The 19002-nt window shown below is 45.8% G+C and overlaps 1 protein-coding gene across 1 annotated transcript in view; it reads left to right on the top strand.

Moving 5' to 3' along the window:
- Positions 1-19002, top strand: part of LOC146859531 (CD5 antigen-like) — a 628425-nt gene that overhangs the window by 19670 nt on the left and 589753 nt on the right. The gene's annotated exons all lie outside the window — the stretch shown is intronic.

The raw sequence follows: 19002 nt of genomic DNA, 5'->3' as shown, positions 1-19002 counted from the left end.
ATAGACATAGCTGCGGCGGCTGTGGCTCTCAGACAACTTGGCAATGCCCTCGCTACCGTGTCCAAGGTTGACGAAAAATATGCGCACGGATGCGGTCTGTCGCCAAAAGGCTGTGTTAACACTGATAATGTGCAACCATCTTTTTCATGAACATACAATGTAAAAGGCTTACTGTAGTCAGGGGTACCCAACACAGGAGCTGAACATGATGCATTACGCAATTCCCAAAAACTTTTCTTACACTCTTCAGACCATGGGATAGGATTCGGTGTGTCTTTACATGTTAATGCTAACAAAGGTTTTGCCAGCAAAGAAAAATTTGGTATCCAATGCCTACAGTATGAAGTGATGCCCAAGAAAGCACGCATCTCTCTCTGTGTTCTAGGCACACTCAACTGTGCAATGGCTTGAATTCTTTCTGGGGTCAGTTTCCTTCCCTCCTTCGATAAGAGATGACCTAAGTAGGTCACTTCTTGTCGACAATATTGCAGCTTTGAGAGAGACACTTTGTGATGGAAGGCAGACAAATGACGCAACAATGACAATGTAGCTTCTTTACAAATCTTTTCAGTATCCGCGGCGATTAGCAAATCGTCAACATACTGAATGAGGGTAGCACCACTAGGTAAAACAAGTGCATCAAGCTGCGCTTTCAAAGCCTGACTGTATATTGATGGACTTTCACAGTAGCCCTGGGGAGCGCGTTTAAAGCGGAAGCTTCGACCTCCTAAACTGAAGCCAAAAATGTCTCTGCTCTCCTCTGCAATTGGGATGCTAAAGAAAGCATTCTTCAAATCTATCACTGAAAACCATTCAGCGGAGGCTGGAATCATAGTTAACAAGGCAGTTATATCAGGGACAACTGGAAACTGTGGCACAACAATCTTATTAACCTCTCTAAGATCAATCACAAATCTGTAAACAGGTGGCTGTGAAGGGTCCGTTCGTTTTAAGACAGGTAAAACAGGACTATTGCAAACGTTGCCTCTTGTCTCTTCAATTACACCCTTTTTAATCAAATCACTGACAATTGCTAACAACGCTTTCTGACCTTCATTGGAGATCTTGTACTGGGGAATACGTGGCAATCTGACATTGGCTTTTAAAGTGACCACGTATGGCGGTATTTCCAAGAGACCCACATCATTGGGACCAGTAGCCCAAAAGACATCCGGGAGGGATGACAATTCAGGTGGCATTGCATTCTTAGACAAATACATTGGGGAAATCACTTTCTTACCTAATGTAAGTTGTACTCCTGAGGGAGAACAATATAGCGTCGCATGCAATCTTTTTAGCAAATCTAATCCTAACAGATTTTCACCACAACCTGTCGTTAGGATGAGGGGTGTTTTTAACTCGCAAGGTCCAACAGAAAATGACATAGGACTAAAAATCGGGTTCCTAACTGGGGCGCCAGAAAAACCTACTGAAACATTCATTTCGCCAGACAAAGGCGCGCCAGGGAGTTTTGAATGCATGATTGAACTCTTTGTAGCACCAGTGTCCAGCAGAAAGGGCTCTGTTACACCCGCTGTAGTCACTTTAACATATGGTCCACTCTGATCCACTGGTACTGAAACAACTCCCTCTCTCTGTCTACGGCTGTCCTAGTAATCATTACCTTCCACATTGTCGTCCTCTGCATAATAGTCATTATTATAGTACTGAGCTGTATTACCAGTTGCATTGGCTTGCTGATCAAAGCTATTTATCGTATTTTGAGGCGGAAGAGGACGCACGTTCTGGGGAACATTTCCACGCCCTCTACCTCTAGGAGCTTGTTGACCACCTCTACCTCTTGCGCCATACGCATTACTAGTACGCTGCATTAATTTAGGACAACTATACTTGAAATGACCTTCCTCTCTGCAATATGATCATTGATTGGGACCTACAGGGATGCGTGGTTGATAATACCCATTCATTTGCTGGTTATTCTGAAATTGTTGGGGCTGCTGATAGATACCTTGTGTTTGCCTATAATTATTCTGTCCTCCACGTGGCGGATAAGCCTGCTGTAAAAGGACCTTTGTTTTCAGTTCTTTTGTTTTCTTATCTGTTCTATCCTTCTCATCTTTATCTCTATTTTCATAATACTGTGCAGTAGCCAGTATTTGCGCTGAAGAGGAAACCGCCCAAGAACTTTCTGAATCTTTTAATTTCTTACACAACTCGGGAAGTAGATTCTGCACAAATTTATCCACAAATAACCGTTGGCCACCTTCAGTGCTCATGTCTTGACCACTGTGGTCGATAAACGTTTCTTCAAACCTGGTGAAGAAATCGGACACTGTCTCATCTTTCTTCTGCTTACATGCGGACAGTTTATCCCAATTTACGCGCATCACGGGCATTAAAGTTTTCATGTAGGTAATAATTCTACCAGGGAGGTCTGCTACTAAAGGGTCAGGCTTCGCGCCACCAACTTGGCCAGCGTCTGCAGCAATGATATTAGCCCATGTGTTACCCAATTCTGCAGCGTGATCTACATTACAAATGGATCCCCATAAAGGCTGTGGAACCACATTCCCAAATAACATATCTATGTCAGCCAGATTCATTACACACGATTCTGCAGTTTGTGATAACTCCTTATAATATCCTGTAGGGTTTTTACGGGGGTCAGGCAATGTCTGCTTAAGCGCTAACACCTCGGCTCACTTCCATGGGACATGTACCCAAACACGCTGAAAATGAGCTGGGACAGCTGGATTAGCATTCGGATCAGCAGGTCTCCACACTGGAGGAACCTCACGCATCGGATATTGGCGCGTTTTTACCTTCTTCCCCACAGGGAATTCCTGTTCGAACAATGATTGCTGACAATCGCCATTTCTGAAGGACAGTAAAGTCGCAACTGCTTTATCTACATTGGGACCCACAATTGTACCTGTTCCAAAATCAAATCGTACTCGACACAATTCCTGTGGGTTTGGGTTATAACCATTATCCTCCAATTCCTCACAGAGGAATTCACACATTTTGTCAAAGACATACCTCTGTGTTGGGGCATCCCATTGGTGGAAAACGTTAACAACTGATTCCAGATTATAGAGTGAAGGGAAACCAATCCACCTACGCGCCAGATGATCTAACACCTCTTTCTCGTCAGGACCAGGCAGCTGACTACGCAATTGCTTACGTTATAAACCAGGGGTCACACTAGATGACCCAAAGCGAGGCGACATTAAACTAGTAACTACATTAGCTAGTCGTTGTCGTGCTGAAGGAGAAGTTGAGGCGAAAACGGGGGGATAGACAGAAGGAAGAAAAACGGATTCAGATACAGGTACCGGGGTAGTGCAAGAAGGAGCGCCAGGGGAGGCAGCTGACATACTAGGCAAAGTCGCAGGAAGCGCGGGGGCAATAGGTAACACAACTGGCGGCCCTTGAGAGGGCTGCACTGCAGGGATAGGAGCCAGCTGAAGAGGAGCTGGCGGCTGTGGGAAGGCTTGCGGCATATTTACTGGAGGCTGCACATTCACAAGCTGTGGAGGTGCTGTGGCATTCTGCGCATACGGGGGTGGCGAACTTAGCAAATGGGACATTAGGGAATCTTTCTCTTTCTCTTTTGTCTCATCTTGCACAAGGGGTGACAAAACAGGGTTACATTTATCAATCCCCAGTTTGCGCTGTCTATGCAATTGCTCATTCATTTGTTCCTCCTCGTTATCTTTAAATTGCACAGCTGCTTGCATCATTGACATACCTCTTTCTCTCTTATTCCTTTTCGCTAGCTTAATTTCCTTCTGTTTGGCTTCCTTTCGCCATAGGCGGAAAGAATCAAACATCGCCGGCTGGGCTTTCTTTTTAAACAATTTAACTTCCAAATTATCTAAGATATCTGTATCAAAACTACCATTTTGGGGCCATTTTAAAACACCGTCCTTTCTGGTGTATCGGATCCATACTTCATTATATGCAATGGAGCCCACGCCATGTTTTACATAAAGCTCATAAGTTGGAGTTCCAATTGGAGGAACCGGACATGAATCCTCTAACTGGAAATCCCTTCCACAACCCAAACAAAACAATCTTCCAAATACACTAGCACCAGGCATCTTCGCTCACTAGTCTAGTTTCAAACTTCAAAGGATTATCGATTACGATAGTCTCGTGAATACACGAGTCCTCTGGCTTTGGTGCTTGCAAGCTCCAAATCAAAAATGATCCCGAAGGATACCAAAAATCCCGAAGGATACCAAACAAACTGGGAGACGCTCCACTTATACTTAACTGAATATCGATGATCGATGGCGTCACCAGAAGACTTTCTCGATTGTTTCGCTCTACCAAAATCGTCAAGGGTCCAAAACAGGGCAATTAATCAGGGCAGCAGTCCTTCGTAGCCGTTGGGACGCGGAGAACCTCACAGAAAAGACTTTCGGACCACGTCGACATGCAGGGGTCGATGAAGTGGCGGCCTTCCTCCAGAATTTCCACACGAAGCTCCTCACAAACCTCTGGCTTGGACCGATACCGCTGAAATCGCCCTACGTTGGGCGCCAACTGAAGTACTGGGAATTTTAAGCCCAGCGGTGCAGGGGAATACACCCTAAGACTTCGGGTTCTTCCTGTTTCAGACCTACAGAAACACAGAGTCTTCTAGGTGAAGTCAAAGATCGATTTATTGACTGCAGACCAATTACAGGTATCCGAGAAGTACAACACAATGTATGTTCTCAGGAGACTGCTAAAGTTACAGAAACGGGCTTCTCCTTAAATACAAAATATCATGCTTCAGGCACATATTCCTTGTTTTACGATATGGCCATATACATGTATTCATTACAAACGAAAAGGCAGAGTCATGATGACCATCCCACATTCCAGTTAAGCCAGCCCACAATTATTTACCCAGCGAGGCTCAGATCCCACATCAGATATCAACAGGCCCCAATAAACACGAACAACTCCTGTTTGGAAAACAAGCCATAAAGCAGGAAGAGTCAGGTGTGAAAGAGATTAGCCGGAGGCTTGTGTGGGATGAAAAGGCTTTATGGTGTGTCAAACCCTGATGCTAATCACAGGTGGCCGTAGGACGGGGAGCTCGTGAGACCGGACTGACCGGGGGCAGCGGAGCCAAGCTGCCCAGGTCACAGCGAAGTCAAAGGAAGGCACATGTGTTCTAAAGGCCCGTATTTGCTCGTAATGTGTAGCCTATGTGAGGGCAACCATAAGATGGCCACCGCTCTAAGATGGAACCCACGAAGTCAATGTATAATAACGTATACACAGTGCATTTATAGCTAAAACGCTATACAAAGCACTTGTACATACCGCATTGACCATTCGCGGTTCGCTAATACCGGGATAGACAGGGGTAGGGCCCTGCCTCCCACGCGGTCCCAAATTCTAAAGTACCACACCCGGGGCCAAAAACCCAGGGTAGCCCCTTGCAAAACCAGGTTGTTTTGAGATAGGTAATTTTGATGCTGCCTCAATAGGTTTTGGGCCCTTGCCTGTCACGGGTACTTGACCCACCCACGCGAGTGAGGTACCATTTTTATCGGGAGACCTGGGGGAATGCTGGGTGGTAGGAAGTTTGTGGATCCACACAGATTCCAGAGCTTTCCCACTCAGAAATGTGTGAAAAATTGGATTTTTTCAGCTAAATTTGAGGTTTGCAGGGGAATCTGGGTAGGGAAACGTTGAGAAATCCATGCAAGCCATACCTCATTGAACTCCCCAGGGTGTCTATTTTTCAGAAATGAGTGGGTTTGGTAGGTTTCCCTAGATGGCGGTGAGCCTGGGGCCAAAAAATCAGGTTTCCCCCAAAACCAGGTAGTTTAGTTATAGGTAATTTTGAAGTCTACACAGTATGATTTGGGCCATTTCCTGTTGCAACCACTATGCCTACCCACACAAGTGAGGTACAATTTTTATTGGGAGACCTGGCGAAATCCTGGGTGGTAGGAAACTTGTGTCAGCCCTGTGATCCGACAACTTTCCCACACAGAAATGTGAGAAAAAATTGTTTTCTTCAACAAAATGTGAGGTTTGCAGGGGATTCTGGGTAGGGAAATGTTGGGGTACCCAAGCAAGTGATACCTTGCTAGACTCCTCCAGTTGTCTAGATTTCAGAAATGTGTGGGTATGGTAGGTTTCCCTAGATGGCCACTGTGCCAGGGGCCAAAAACACATGGCACCCCCCTTGCAAAACCAGGTTGTTTTGTGATAGGTAATTTTGATGTTGCCTCATTAGGTTTTTGCCACTTGCCTGTCGCGGGTACTTGACCCACCCATGGCAGTGAGGTACCATTTATATTGGGAGACCTGAGGGAATGCTGGGTGGTAGGAAATTTGTGGATCCATGCAGATTTCAGAACTTTCCCAAACCGAAATCTGAGAAAAAAGTGATTCTTTCAGCTAAATTTGAGGTCTGCAGGGAGTTCTGGGTAGGAAAAGTTTGGGGGACCCAAACAAGCCATACCTTGCTGGACACCCTCAGGTGTCTAGTTTTCTGAAATGTGTGGGTTTGGTAGATTTTCCAAGATGTCCGCCGAGCCTGGGACCAAAAACCCAGGTGACTCCCCTTAAAAAACAAGGTTGTTTTGTAATAGACCATTTAGATGTCTCCTCAATACGCTTTGGGCCCTTGCCCATCACGGGTACTTGGGGCACCGGCATGAGTGAGGTACCATTTTTATCTGGAGACCTGGGGGAACGCTGGGTGGTAGGAAATTTGTAGATTTACATAGATACCAAAACTTTCCACCACAGAAATATGAGGAAAATGTGTTTTTTTTTTTTTTACAAAGTTTGAGGTTTGCAAGGGATTCTGGGTAACAAACCTGCTGAGAGCCATCCTGGATTCCCCTGAGTGTCAAGTTTAAAAAAAGTATATAGGTTTGCTAGGTTTGTTAGGGCAGAGTTAGGGTTCAAAATCTAAAGTTAGGCACTTTGCAAATAAAGGGTCAGTTTTCACTGTGAAAATGTGGTGTCTCCATATTGCGTTTTGTGCCGTTTCTTGTCGCGGGCACTAGGCCCACCCACACAAGTGAGGTACCATTTTTCTCAAAAGTCTTTGGGGAATGCGAGGTGGGTGGAATTTTGTGGATCCACGCAGATTCCAGAGCTTTCTACCACAGAAATGTGAGGAAAATGTGTTTTTTTGGACACATTTTGAGGTTTGCAAAGTATTCTGGGTAACAGAACCTGGTGAGAGCCAGACAAGTCACCCCATGATGAATTACCCTGGTTATCTAGTTTTCAAATATGTATAGGTTTGCTAGGTTTTCCTAGGTGCCGGCAGAGCTAGGGTTCAAAATCTACAGCTAGACACTTTGCAAAAAAAGGGTCAGTTTTCACTGTGAAAATGAGGTGTGTCCACGTTGCGTTTTGGGCTGTTTCCTGTCGCGGGCACTAGGCCGACCTGCACAAGTGAGGTACCATTTTTCTCAGAAGGCTTTGGGAAATGTGGGGTCTGTGGAATTTTGTGGGTTCACGCAGATTCCATAACTTTCCCCCACAGAAATTTGAGGAAAACGTGTTATTTTGACAAAATGTAAGGTTTGAAAGGTATTCTGGGTAACAGAACCTGGTGAGAGCCAGACAACTCCCCCATCCTAAATTCCACAAGGTGTCTAACTTAAAAAAATGTATAGGTTTGCTAGGTTTCCCTAGGTGCGGCAGAGCTAGGGTTCAAAATCTACAGCTAAGCACTTTGCAAGAAAAGGGGTCCGTTTTCACTGTGAAAATGTGGTGTGTCCATGTTGCGTTTTGGGCTGTTTCCTGTCGCGGGCACTAGGCCTACCCACACAAGTGAGGTACCATTTTTCTTGGAAGACTTTGGGGAATGCGGGGTGGGTGGAAATTAGTGGATCCACGCAGATTCCAGAACTTTCCACCACAGAAATGCCATCTCCTAGTTTCTGCACCTTCCACAAGGCTTTTATCAGGCCCCTTCCACCATCATCTGCCACTCGTAAAATAGGCAATTACGAGAAAGGACACAGGGATGGACTGGGGGACATACGACCTGTTGCCCCCGTTGACCCTGGATTCTAATGCAACACTTGCAGGCTGGTTCCCCCTTGCTCCTGGGGCCTGGTCTTTGACCAGGACTTTGATCAGGAACCAGGAACCCTTCCTCCTATTGGTGGTCAGTGAGCGTTAGCACCTACCTTGAGGTGCTGAGTGGGCAGGGTGTGGAGCAGCAAGGGTATGGGCAAGGGATGTGCCACAGGGTCAGAAGGGGCTGCTCAGTACATCTGTCTTACATTGCTACCCTCCTACCGACCTGCCTTATCTTGGAAATGTTCTAATGATCCTCGCGCCTAACGGCTTCTGGTCCGTCCCTTTAAGCCCCTTGAGCATCCCTCCACATAACATCCCAACTCACAGTCCCGCTGTCACCCCTCCTCCTTCCTTCTTCCTGAGGTCGGCTACAGGCACCGTAATGTCTAAAGAAAGTGTCGATTGCCAACATCAAAACAGAACCCACTTTAGAGAGCAGCCCAGTGTGGACAAACATGGATGCCGAAAACGTGGACGACAAGATTTCCAATGGTTCTGAACCTCTACACTTATACATAAGGACGATGAGGCTCCCAAGGGCTCTAAACCTTTCATAGTCACAACAACCTCCACAGCCATAAAAGAGGCACGCTCAAAGGCTATCATCCAGACAGGCGAGGATGAAATTGGACCGATCCCCCTATCAATGGGAATGGAGTCACCCCACCGGTCCATCATATCTACATCACCTATGAGGAGGAAGAGAAGGTCCCAGTCTTGCCATAACTTGGAGCCTCCCCAGCTCTACTTGACGCTCACACATTAAACTATGATTCAAATCTGGAAAGGGACCTGGTCGCTGCAACAGCCGGGGGGTCATTGGATGACACCGGTAGTTCATGTAAAAGTCCAATAGTTTCGGCTGACAACTTCCATACCCCAAAAAAAGAAATGGACACCGCTGCATTGTTACAAGGCGCAATAATTCATAAGAGTAAGGATGGATCATGTATTCCCATATGCTCATCCTTTGAGCCTGAGTCAAGTGACTTCCTACACAGATCTCCATCGCTCCTGTCGTTTGAACTTTCATGCGCGCAGGACAACCTGCTAAGGTAAGTCAGCACTTCCCATTAGACTGCTAACATGGCAATCGGAGAAGCTCGAACTACAAATCGACACCCTCCAAGTCATGGCAACAAAAATGGGCGAGATGGCCAAGAAAATCGATAAGTTGGCTGCAACCTTTAGCAATCCAACCCTGCTAACTCCCTCTCCTGAATATCTGTGCCCTATTCTAATTGACAAACTGTCATCGCTCTTGACGTTACTTTCCTCGCTGGTGGAGGAATTAAACCTCAGCATCAGAACACACTCAGACCCTGCGAGCCTGGAGAAGAGCATAAAGGACCATACTGTAGTGGCCAGGGATGCAGACATAGAATCAATCCAACCCCACCAATCATTAAAAACAGAAACCCAGCCGTTACCCCGCTCCTAACCAGAGGGAATGACGGGAGGGAGCAACCACACAGCGGACCTTGCCCCCAACAACATAGGCATCATAATCTCGCTGAAAGTATCTCAGTCTGCCACGCCAACAACGCGGAGGGAGAAGAAACATCTTAAAAAGCAAAAAAAAGCAAGCTAAGAGACTACTATTATGAACCCCCCAGTGAAATTGAACAGCCTTGTAACAAAAAAAAGAATCAGCAATTCAGGCATTGACAATCAAACTGGAAAACAATCAATCTCTTTTCCCCATATTCTGCAAGAATCCCCATGTTAAACATCCATCAGTACCAGCCTCATCGACTACGCATACAATCAATCTGCCATCAAAGGTGGAGTCTGCCTCAGGGGCACTTCCAGACAGACAGGGTGTAGCATGCCTGGGAACATTGCAACAGCAGGTCTTGATCCAACTCTGTCTCAGCACTGCCCACCCGCGCCCACCAGCCTAACTGCAAACAACGATAGGGAAGCCAGTGTGGTGGGGCTGACTTAGGGGGAGGCCCTTTGATCGGGATTATCGTTACCACCTGGCCCTCAACCAAGGCTCCAAGTCCCAACAGTACCCACAGTGATACTGGCACAGAAAAATCTACTAAACATCCTGTGTAACGTCAATGGAAAGCCAACACCACAGCCTCAACAGGCCCAAGCCACCTCCATGAGAACAGAACCTACAAGATTGCACTGAAGGACTGAATGCGCCTTCCAAGGCCTCCCGAAAGTTTCTCAGTCTATGCTGAACCATGCGGACCAAATTCCAACAACACAAAGGCCCTTCCATAATGACTGCATCTTCAGGTCAAATACGCTGGCCCTAGGTGGAGGTTACTCAGCAAAAATGAGCATGACCCCATTGTACATTTCAAAGGGGAGCATTGATACTCTTAATAGAACAAATATTCTGGCACTCCTCCAACATATAAAGGCAAATCAATAAAGACTGACCGCACTCCGTGGTGATTCAATGTTCAAATGTTATCCAATGTTAACAGGTATGGTGCTAGTGAGAACCACCTCGTGATCAAACGAGGTGTGTGAAATATGTAGCATGTTAGCAATTTTAATAAAGTTCTTCAAAAAACTGTTGCTCCTTCACATTTTACATCTCATGTTGAGCAAACAAACTTTAAAGTAACATATGTAACTTCCAGTAACATTGAGCTCCCCGATGCATTTCAGGTCAAACCCTTCGTCAGGGAAAATTTCCTACGAAAAAACACTTGATGACAAAAATCATTTTTTTTAAAAATAATTACGGTGTTGTGGTTGATATATCCGTAAACTAACTAAAATTCAGTAATGGTAGAAAGTTTCTCACTTCTGCACATGTTGAACGAGGCATTGCATACTAAAAAACTTGTAACTGAAAAGGATTTAGGTGCTGTGTTAGAAGTGTAATAGAATTGAAATAATAAAGACCCAATCCGAATACTATAATGTTCGCGAATGCTCTAAGCGTTCAGAAGGTTATTTCTTTCCAATTCCGTAATCAGGAAATAGGTAAAGTCTAAGAATATCGTGGGGTCGATAAAAGACATGATTAGCGGGAACAAACAAAAGGTAAAGCTCTTACACCAACGAGAATTATTCTGGATTAATTTACTTGAGTCTGTGCCCCCCAAGGGTTTAAATGAATGTCTTGAATTCAGTTGTTATCTATAACATGGTGAAATGCATACACACTGTTATTTTTTTGTTTGTGACTCTTTAAAGCGCCAATGCGCCCACACAGAGTGCTGACGTGAGTCCGTCTTTTCCTTGTAGGAGGACGTTTTTGCTACCCCTCCAACATACACATTGAGCGGGGGGAGACAGGTCACTTCCATTCTCCAAGCCATCTCCCCCTTTAGCGCTCCACCCTCCCCAAATTCGGCCTATTGGGGCTGGGTCGCCTCCAACTTGGCCGACCAACTTCAGGCACCCATCAAGTAAGGCACCTTGGCCATCAAAATTCAGGTCCTCTCCACGCAATGGGTCTGTGCAGCATAGATGCACATCAGCTCGCCCCCAACCATTAAGCATCATGACTTGGAATGTTGCTGGGATGATAAAGGTTCTGCAAAGCCCATCATTGATCACATTCCTTGAAGAGGCCGATTTAACCTGGGTTCAAGAAACATGGGCAATCGGATCCATCCCATTAGCAGGCAATGCAGAATACTTCAAACCTGAAACCAAGGAAATGTATTTGGGAGACCCTCCGGGGGTATCTCCATATACATTAAGCATGCCCTGTAACTACAATTCACAGAGATAAAGAACCCCTCTGACATGTTCCTAGCTGGTACTCTGAAAGGCATCAACACAGTAGACATCCAATTACCAGTACTTGTAATCAATGTATACTATAATCCCCACGGGCAGAGCTCCAAGGATAAGCTCACTCGGCTGAGAACACAGATTGAAACCCTGCTCACACAATTTGCATCCATGGAACCCATCAGTTTTGTGGACTTCAATATGCACAATATAGGGGTGCAGTCATCTGATGGCAACCCTTCCAGGGGTACTGGGAGATTTAGTGCCCTTTTTCGAACATATCATTTAGCAACAACTCATTCTTTATCTACAGCATCCAAGCCATAGCATCCAAGCCAGGGGTAATCCATTCACCTAACTACAACAGACTACCATGGAATATATTTTATTTAGTGAGAGGCTATGAAAAGATAGGCTAATTTATGCAGTGCTTCCGAGGAGCGAACAAATGTGACTCATGGAAATCGACATGGACTGGCTGGCAGACCGGCCAAAATAATTTGCATACAAACTAGCTTTGTTGTTCCGAGGAAGCACCACCTACAGAATCACAACTAATTTAACACATTGCGTGGGTCAAGTTCCAGCGATCAAGCAATGTGCCAAACAACTAAACACCAAATGAAGGGAGTATAAAAAAACTGGGTCGGAGTCTGCCAAAAAAGCAACCAAAATTATCAGCAACGTCCCACTCTCAACAGGTTTGGAAGGCAAAACGTGAATCCACAGAGGCAAAATGGCTGAAAATCTTTGCGCTTTTGGCTCTGTGCAAGTCCCAAGAATTCTGGTAATATCTAAATAATCTAATCCATGGGACTTCCAGCAGAGAGAACCCACTTAATACGGACACTTTGGTAGCTCATGTGAAATCTATGTACACTGTCGACTTGAAAGTACCTTCTCCAAACAGTTCCACAGTACCATGGGGGGAATGGATAACATCACAGCAGAGCCCACCAGATCCCCGGTTGATCTAACTGTTCCAGGCAAGGTAGTAGTCTAAGCCGCCCTAAAAATGATTCGGCATAATGGAGCACCCTGTCCCAATGGACTGCCAGCTCCCTCTTCAGGGAGGACTTGAATTGAAATTGGAATTGAAATAATAAAGACCCAATCCGAATACTATAATGTTCGCGAATGCTCTAAGCGTTCAGAAGGTTATTTCTTTCCAATTCGCGTAATCAGGAAATAGGTAAAGTCTAAGAATATCGTGGGGTCGATAAAAGACATGATTAGCGGGAACAAACAAAAGGTAAAGCTCTTACACCAACGAGAATTATTCTGGATTAATTTACTTGATTCTGTGCCCCCCAAGGGTTTAAATGAATGTCTTGAATTCAGTTGTTATCTATAACATGGTGAAATGCATACACACTGTTATTTTTTTGTTTGTGACTCTTTAAAGCGCCAATGCGCCCACACAGAGTGCTGACGTGAGTCCGTCTTTTCCTTGTAGGAGGACGTTTTTGCTACCCCTCCAACATACACATTGAGCGGGGGGAGACAGGTCACTTCCATTCTCCAAGCCATCTCCCCCTTTAGCGCTCCACCCTCCCCAAATTCGGCCTATTGGGGCTGGGTCGCCTCCAACTTGGCCGACCAACTTCAGGCCCCCATCAAGTAAGGCACCTTGGCCATCAAAATTCAGGTCCTCTCCACGCAATGGGTCTGTGCAGCATAGATGCACATCAGCTCGCCCCCAACCATTAAGCATCATGACTTGGAATGTTGCTGGGATGATCAAGGTTCTGCAAAGCCCATCATTGATCACATTCCTTGAAGAGGCCGATTTAACCTGGGTTCAAGAAACATGTGCAATCGCATCCATCCCATTAGCAGGCAATGCAGAATACTTCAAACCTGAAACCAAGGAAATGTATTTGGGAGACCCTCCGGGGGTATCTCCATATACATTAAGCATGCCCTGTAACTACAATTCACAGAGATAAAGAACCCCTCTGACATGTTCCTAGCTGGTACTCTGAAAGGCATCAACACAGTAGACATCCAATTACCAATACTTGTAATCAATGTATACTATAATCCCCACGGGCAGAGCTCCAAGGATAAGCTCACTCGGCTGAGAACACAGATTGAAACCCTGCTCACACAATTTGCATCCATGGAACCCATCAGTTTTGTGGACTTCAATACGCACAATATAGGGGTGCAGTCATCTGATGGCAACCCTTCCAGGGGTACTGGGAGATTTAGTGCCCTTTTTCGAACATATCATTTAGCAACAACTCATTCTTTATCTACAGCATCCAAGCCATAGCATCCAAGCCAGGGGTAATCCATTCACCTAACTACAACAGACTACCATAGAATATATTTTATTTAGTGAGAGGCTATGAAAAGATAGGCTAATTTATGCAGTGCTTCCGAGGAGCGAACAAATGTGACTCATGGAAATCGACATGGACTGGCTGGCAGACCGGCCAAAATAATTTGCATACAAACTAGCTTTGTTGTTCCGAGGAAGCACCACCTACAGAATCACAACTAATTTAACACATTGCGTGGGTCAAGTTCCAGCGATCAAGCAATGTGCCAAACAACTAAACACCAAATGAAGGGAGTATAAAAAAACTGGGTCGGAGTCTGCCAAAAAAGCAACCAAAATTATCAGCAACGTCCCACTCTCAACAGGTTTGGAAGGCAAAACGTGAATCCACAGAGGCAAAATGGCTGAAAATCTTTGCGCTTTTGGCTCTGTGCAAGTCCCAAGAATTCTGGTAATATCTAAATAATCTAATCCATGGGACTTCCAGCAGAGAGAACCCACTTAATACGGACACTTTGGTAGCTCATGTGAAATCTATGTACACTGTCGACTTGAAAGTACCTTCTCCAAACAGTTCCACAGTACCATGGGGGGAATGGATAACATCACAGCAGAGCCCACCAGATCCCCGGTTGATCTAACTGTTCCAGGCAAGGTAGTAGTCTAAGCCGCCCTAAAAATGATTCGGCATAATGGAGCACCCTGTCCCAATGGACTGCCAGCTCCCTCTTCAGGGAGGACATGGACTTTTGGTCCTATAACCTTGCACAGCTATACGGATAATGTAGGCTTCGGGAGGACATCACTGCTTGGAAGGGCTCACTGCTGAAACCAATATACAAAAGAGGGCCAAACACCGACCCTAGGAACTACTGGATGATTGCCCAGTTGGACATTGAGGGCACGGCCTACGCAAGTACACTATTGCAGGAATTATTTGACTGGGCTTGTACCGAAGGTCTTTTGCCCTTTTACCAGACTGGGTTCAGACCAGGGTGTTCTACCAGAGATAGTGCCCTGTCATACTTAGCCCAACAAGTGGTGCCCCACTGCTCCCCTCCACTCTTTGCCTGCTTCATTGACTACTTAGCAGCCTTCGATGGGGTTGACCACAACATCCTCTGGCAGAAATTGGTACGCTGGAACATCAGCCCATCATTATTACTAGCAATTAGATCGCTGTATTCTCAAACCTGGGTAAGGGTCAAACTTTCCAGGGAGTCTGCATGGAGAAAATTGCTGCAGATCGGGGGCTAAAGCAGGGATGCATCCTGGCACTAATGCTTTTTCATTTGTACACCGCAGATATGGGCAAAGCATTGTACAGAGCTAAGGGAAGAGGTGTGGCACAGCGGCCAGGGCGACTGGCGTTGGACGCTGTGGATCACAGTTCGATCCCTGGCACCAGCGGCAGGTCAGTCCAGCACCATGTGACTCTGGGCAATAGCTTGCTTAATCTTCCAGAAGGCCCCCAGCGCCGGGATGCCTACGGGTAGCTGTGCGCTTTATAAATACTGGATTTACATTTACATTTTTTACTTTAGCTACCCCTAAGATCGGCCACACAAAGATCCAGCTGATGCAATATGCTGACGACCTTGTTCTTTTGAACCAAACCAAAATAGATCCTCAAAAAACACTTACACTCCTCTTTGAATATAACGCCGAAAACAAGCTGATCACTAACCTAAGCAAGTCCAGAATAGTTATTTTTGACCACTACCCAAAGAAAAAACAGGCAAAGTGGAGGTCGGGTTCTCTGGTTTTGGACTGTGTACAAACCTATAACCACCTTGGGGCCTGGTTCAGAGAAACGGGCCTGCCACAGTCCCACCTCCACAATCTGCTTAATAAGGAAAGATGGTCACATATGCCCTCTGCAAATTATACGTCATCTTAGATAGTCCAACAACTATGGCCATTCAAAGAGTACTGAGGGCCAACTTACTACCGTCCCTTAACTAGACGCAGCAGGCATATCCAGGGAGGTTCACGCAGGACTTGGAAAAAATACATTGCACAGCATTTAAAAAGATATTTCGTTTACCAGCCTGTACTACGAACATCTTAATTTGCCTGAAATTCGATCTTAACCAACACAAATTAGAAGAGCTGGCTGCGCTGACGAAATACTTTTATCTAACAACTGTGGCTCCGGAGAACACCATGAAGGCCATCATAAAATTCATTTTCCTACAACCAAGTAACCCTTGGTCTGCCTGACTTGCTACAACCAAAGATCTTCTGCAACTTGCGACAGAGAAATGGGACCCTAGCATATTTAACTATGCTATCATCAAAACAACAATAAAAAAGCAACTACGCTTACGTTCTCGCAGTCTAGACATGGAATACTTGGCAGCCAGAGATTTTAATGAAACTCAATGTCTCCCTCACATACTACTTAGCCACAATCTCCACCTCATGCAGCCCGTAGGGAGACAAGCTCTACATCGGATCCTCACAGCCAGACTACATCCGCTTCCCCTAAAAGAGTTATATCCAACAGGGAATGCACGGCTGGGCATTACGGAGTGTCGCCTCTGCAACTACAAAAGAAAGTCCCTGGCACACATCTTACTTTGCTGCCCTGCGGCTAGTTCATAGAATCTATCTCAGACCCATTCTTCTCCAAACGGGCACCTGCACAGCAAAGGAGGCTTTCCAACAGCTTTACACTCTATATATTGTGAAGCACATGGCTAACTTTGGGAAATGTGTTTACTATACCTGCACAACATTGAAGGACAAGTCTCCACAGGCTGAGTGCGGCAAGCTGCCTGTCAGCCCCTAACATGTCAGGGTCACCGTCCCGGAGGTCTAGCCATCACTGAACACCTGACTCACACCAGGGCTCTTTTAGCCTTAAAATCCCATCCCTATGTTGCAGATTTTATATAAAATAAGCACACAAAAAACACAAACAAAAGAAAAACTGATGTTAAGAATGTCCTGCACATATATTTTATTTTTCAATCTTCAAAAGTTTTTTACGTTATAATTTGTAATGGTTTTAGGTGACCACACAAATAAAAGAATTCATTCATTACTCAGCCTCGTGCTTATTCTTCTGGGACAATAGGTTCCTTTTTTTGTAATCGTTATTTTCATTTTCATATTGAGAACCATAGAAATAATAAGATAGAGAATACAGGCTCTACTGAGCAATGGCATGAGAGAAGATGAACTACAATAGAAACAAGACCAAGGATAGGAAGGGAGAAGGCCGATGGGGGACCCCTGCTGTGTTAACTACTCTGGGACACAAAATAGAACTGAAGGGAGAGGGAAGGTAATGGCCAAGGCCATGGAAGAAAGGGGGGAAGGTAGGACCTCAGCAGTGCATATGCAGTGAAAGATAGATAAAGGGCCACCACCAAACCGCAGGTGGAGACAAAAAAGAGAGAAGGGGGTACGGGAAGGAGGAAAGTAGGGGAAGTGGGATTAAAGGAGGGTAGAGAGGGAGGCTGAGGATGGGGCAGAGAGGAAGGTGACTGTAGAGAGAAGATACGCCCATAGGTGGAGTGTGCATGATTCCAGGTACAGATCGGGCCGGGCATGGCACGGCCTCATCAAGCATCGACCTGAATGAATGGGGCACAAAACTGTTGATATACATTAAGCTTTTCAGTAAGATGTTAAATTATCTTCTCAGAGGACGCTTTCCAAAACATTGCATTGAGCCATTCTGCATGAGAAGAGGCATTTGGGGAGCACCAATGTGCAGGAAACACAGCTTCACCATAGTCAGAGTCTTGGTTCAGAACCAGTGCTCATGGTATGTCATTGGGGTGCAAGCAAAGTCATGCAGTAGCATTGCCTGGAGAGAAAACAGAGAGGGAAGTGGCAATGTCTGGCTTTGCATGGCCATCACCTCCACCCATAACTGCCAGATGGAGGAACAGTCATACAAATTGTGAGTGGAGTTACACCAGGACTCACTTCATCATTCATAACCCCATGCCCCGGAGAGAAGGCAGGTCCATGGGAGGAGTGGGATTTAGTATGCAGCAGATGACCACATGCAGGACGCATACGGGACATGCCCAGGCATGGCCTAGGTAAAGACCGGGCCAAGAGCAGGACCACCTGAGCACATCAGAGCATGGGGGATGCTGGACTGGGCCACCGCTCTTTGCAGTGCTTCAGGAATTCTGCACCTCTGTGGTCGCTGTTGGAGGGATCATGAATAGCGGATGAAATGTGTATGAGGAGATCAATTAACCCTATGGGGCAGAAAGTTCAGATTGCTAAAACTGTTTCTTCAATCACTAAATTTCTTACCAGTATGATTGGAGTAGTAGAAAGGGATACCATTTACTCATCATCCAAAAAGGGACAGTTGTCCCACCCTGTAAGTGACATGATCATTGACTGGGACTTCTGGTCCCCTGGGAATACCGCCCCGGAACTGACGTAGGGGTCATGTGTCTCTGGGGGTGGGATCACATAGGGGCAGAGCCATGCAGGAGACCTCAGCGAACCAGAAACCATGGGGAACCTGTGGCCATAATGTGATGCAGAGGTGTGCGCCTCTTTTTGGAGTGATTAGAATGCCTATTAGGCACTCTTAAGCCACATGAACAGCAACCAGGAGCCCGTCTACAGAAAGATAGACACTTATCAATATGAAGAGATACAGCCCCCTCATCAAAAGGACAACATCGGTTGGCAGCCAGGCCACTCTTGATAGATAGTATCATAGCCTAACATCTGTGGTATTGGACGAGAATGTGCAAGAGGAAGCTCCTTTCACAAGGACCTCTGCCATTGGATGGAAGTACTCAGTTTCAAGGATTGGTCTCAGCTGGTATCCCCGATTAAGGTTGACACCAGCTGCAATGAGGCCTCGAGTAACATCGTAAATACTGTAAACAATTTCTTTGACATGGAAGAAGTTGAAGAATCTATAGTTCATTCTAACTCACCCCTCTATGAAGATATAGGGTTTGTGAAGGAGCCTGTTCCTAAGGAGGTCA

Source organism: Triturus cristatus, chromosome 3_2 (assembly GCF_964204655.1).
Source record: "Triturus cristatus chromosome 3_2, aTriCri1.1, whole genome shotgun sequence".
NCBI classification, from domain to species: domain Eukaryota; kingdom Metazoa; phylum Chordata; class Amphibia; order Caudata; family Salamandridae; genus Triturus; species Triturus cristatus.
This window is presented reverse-complemented; position numbering and strand designations above follow the sequence as displayed.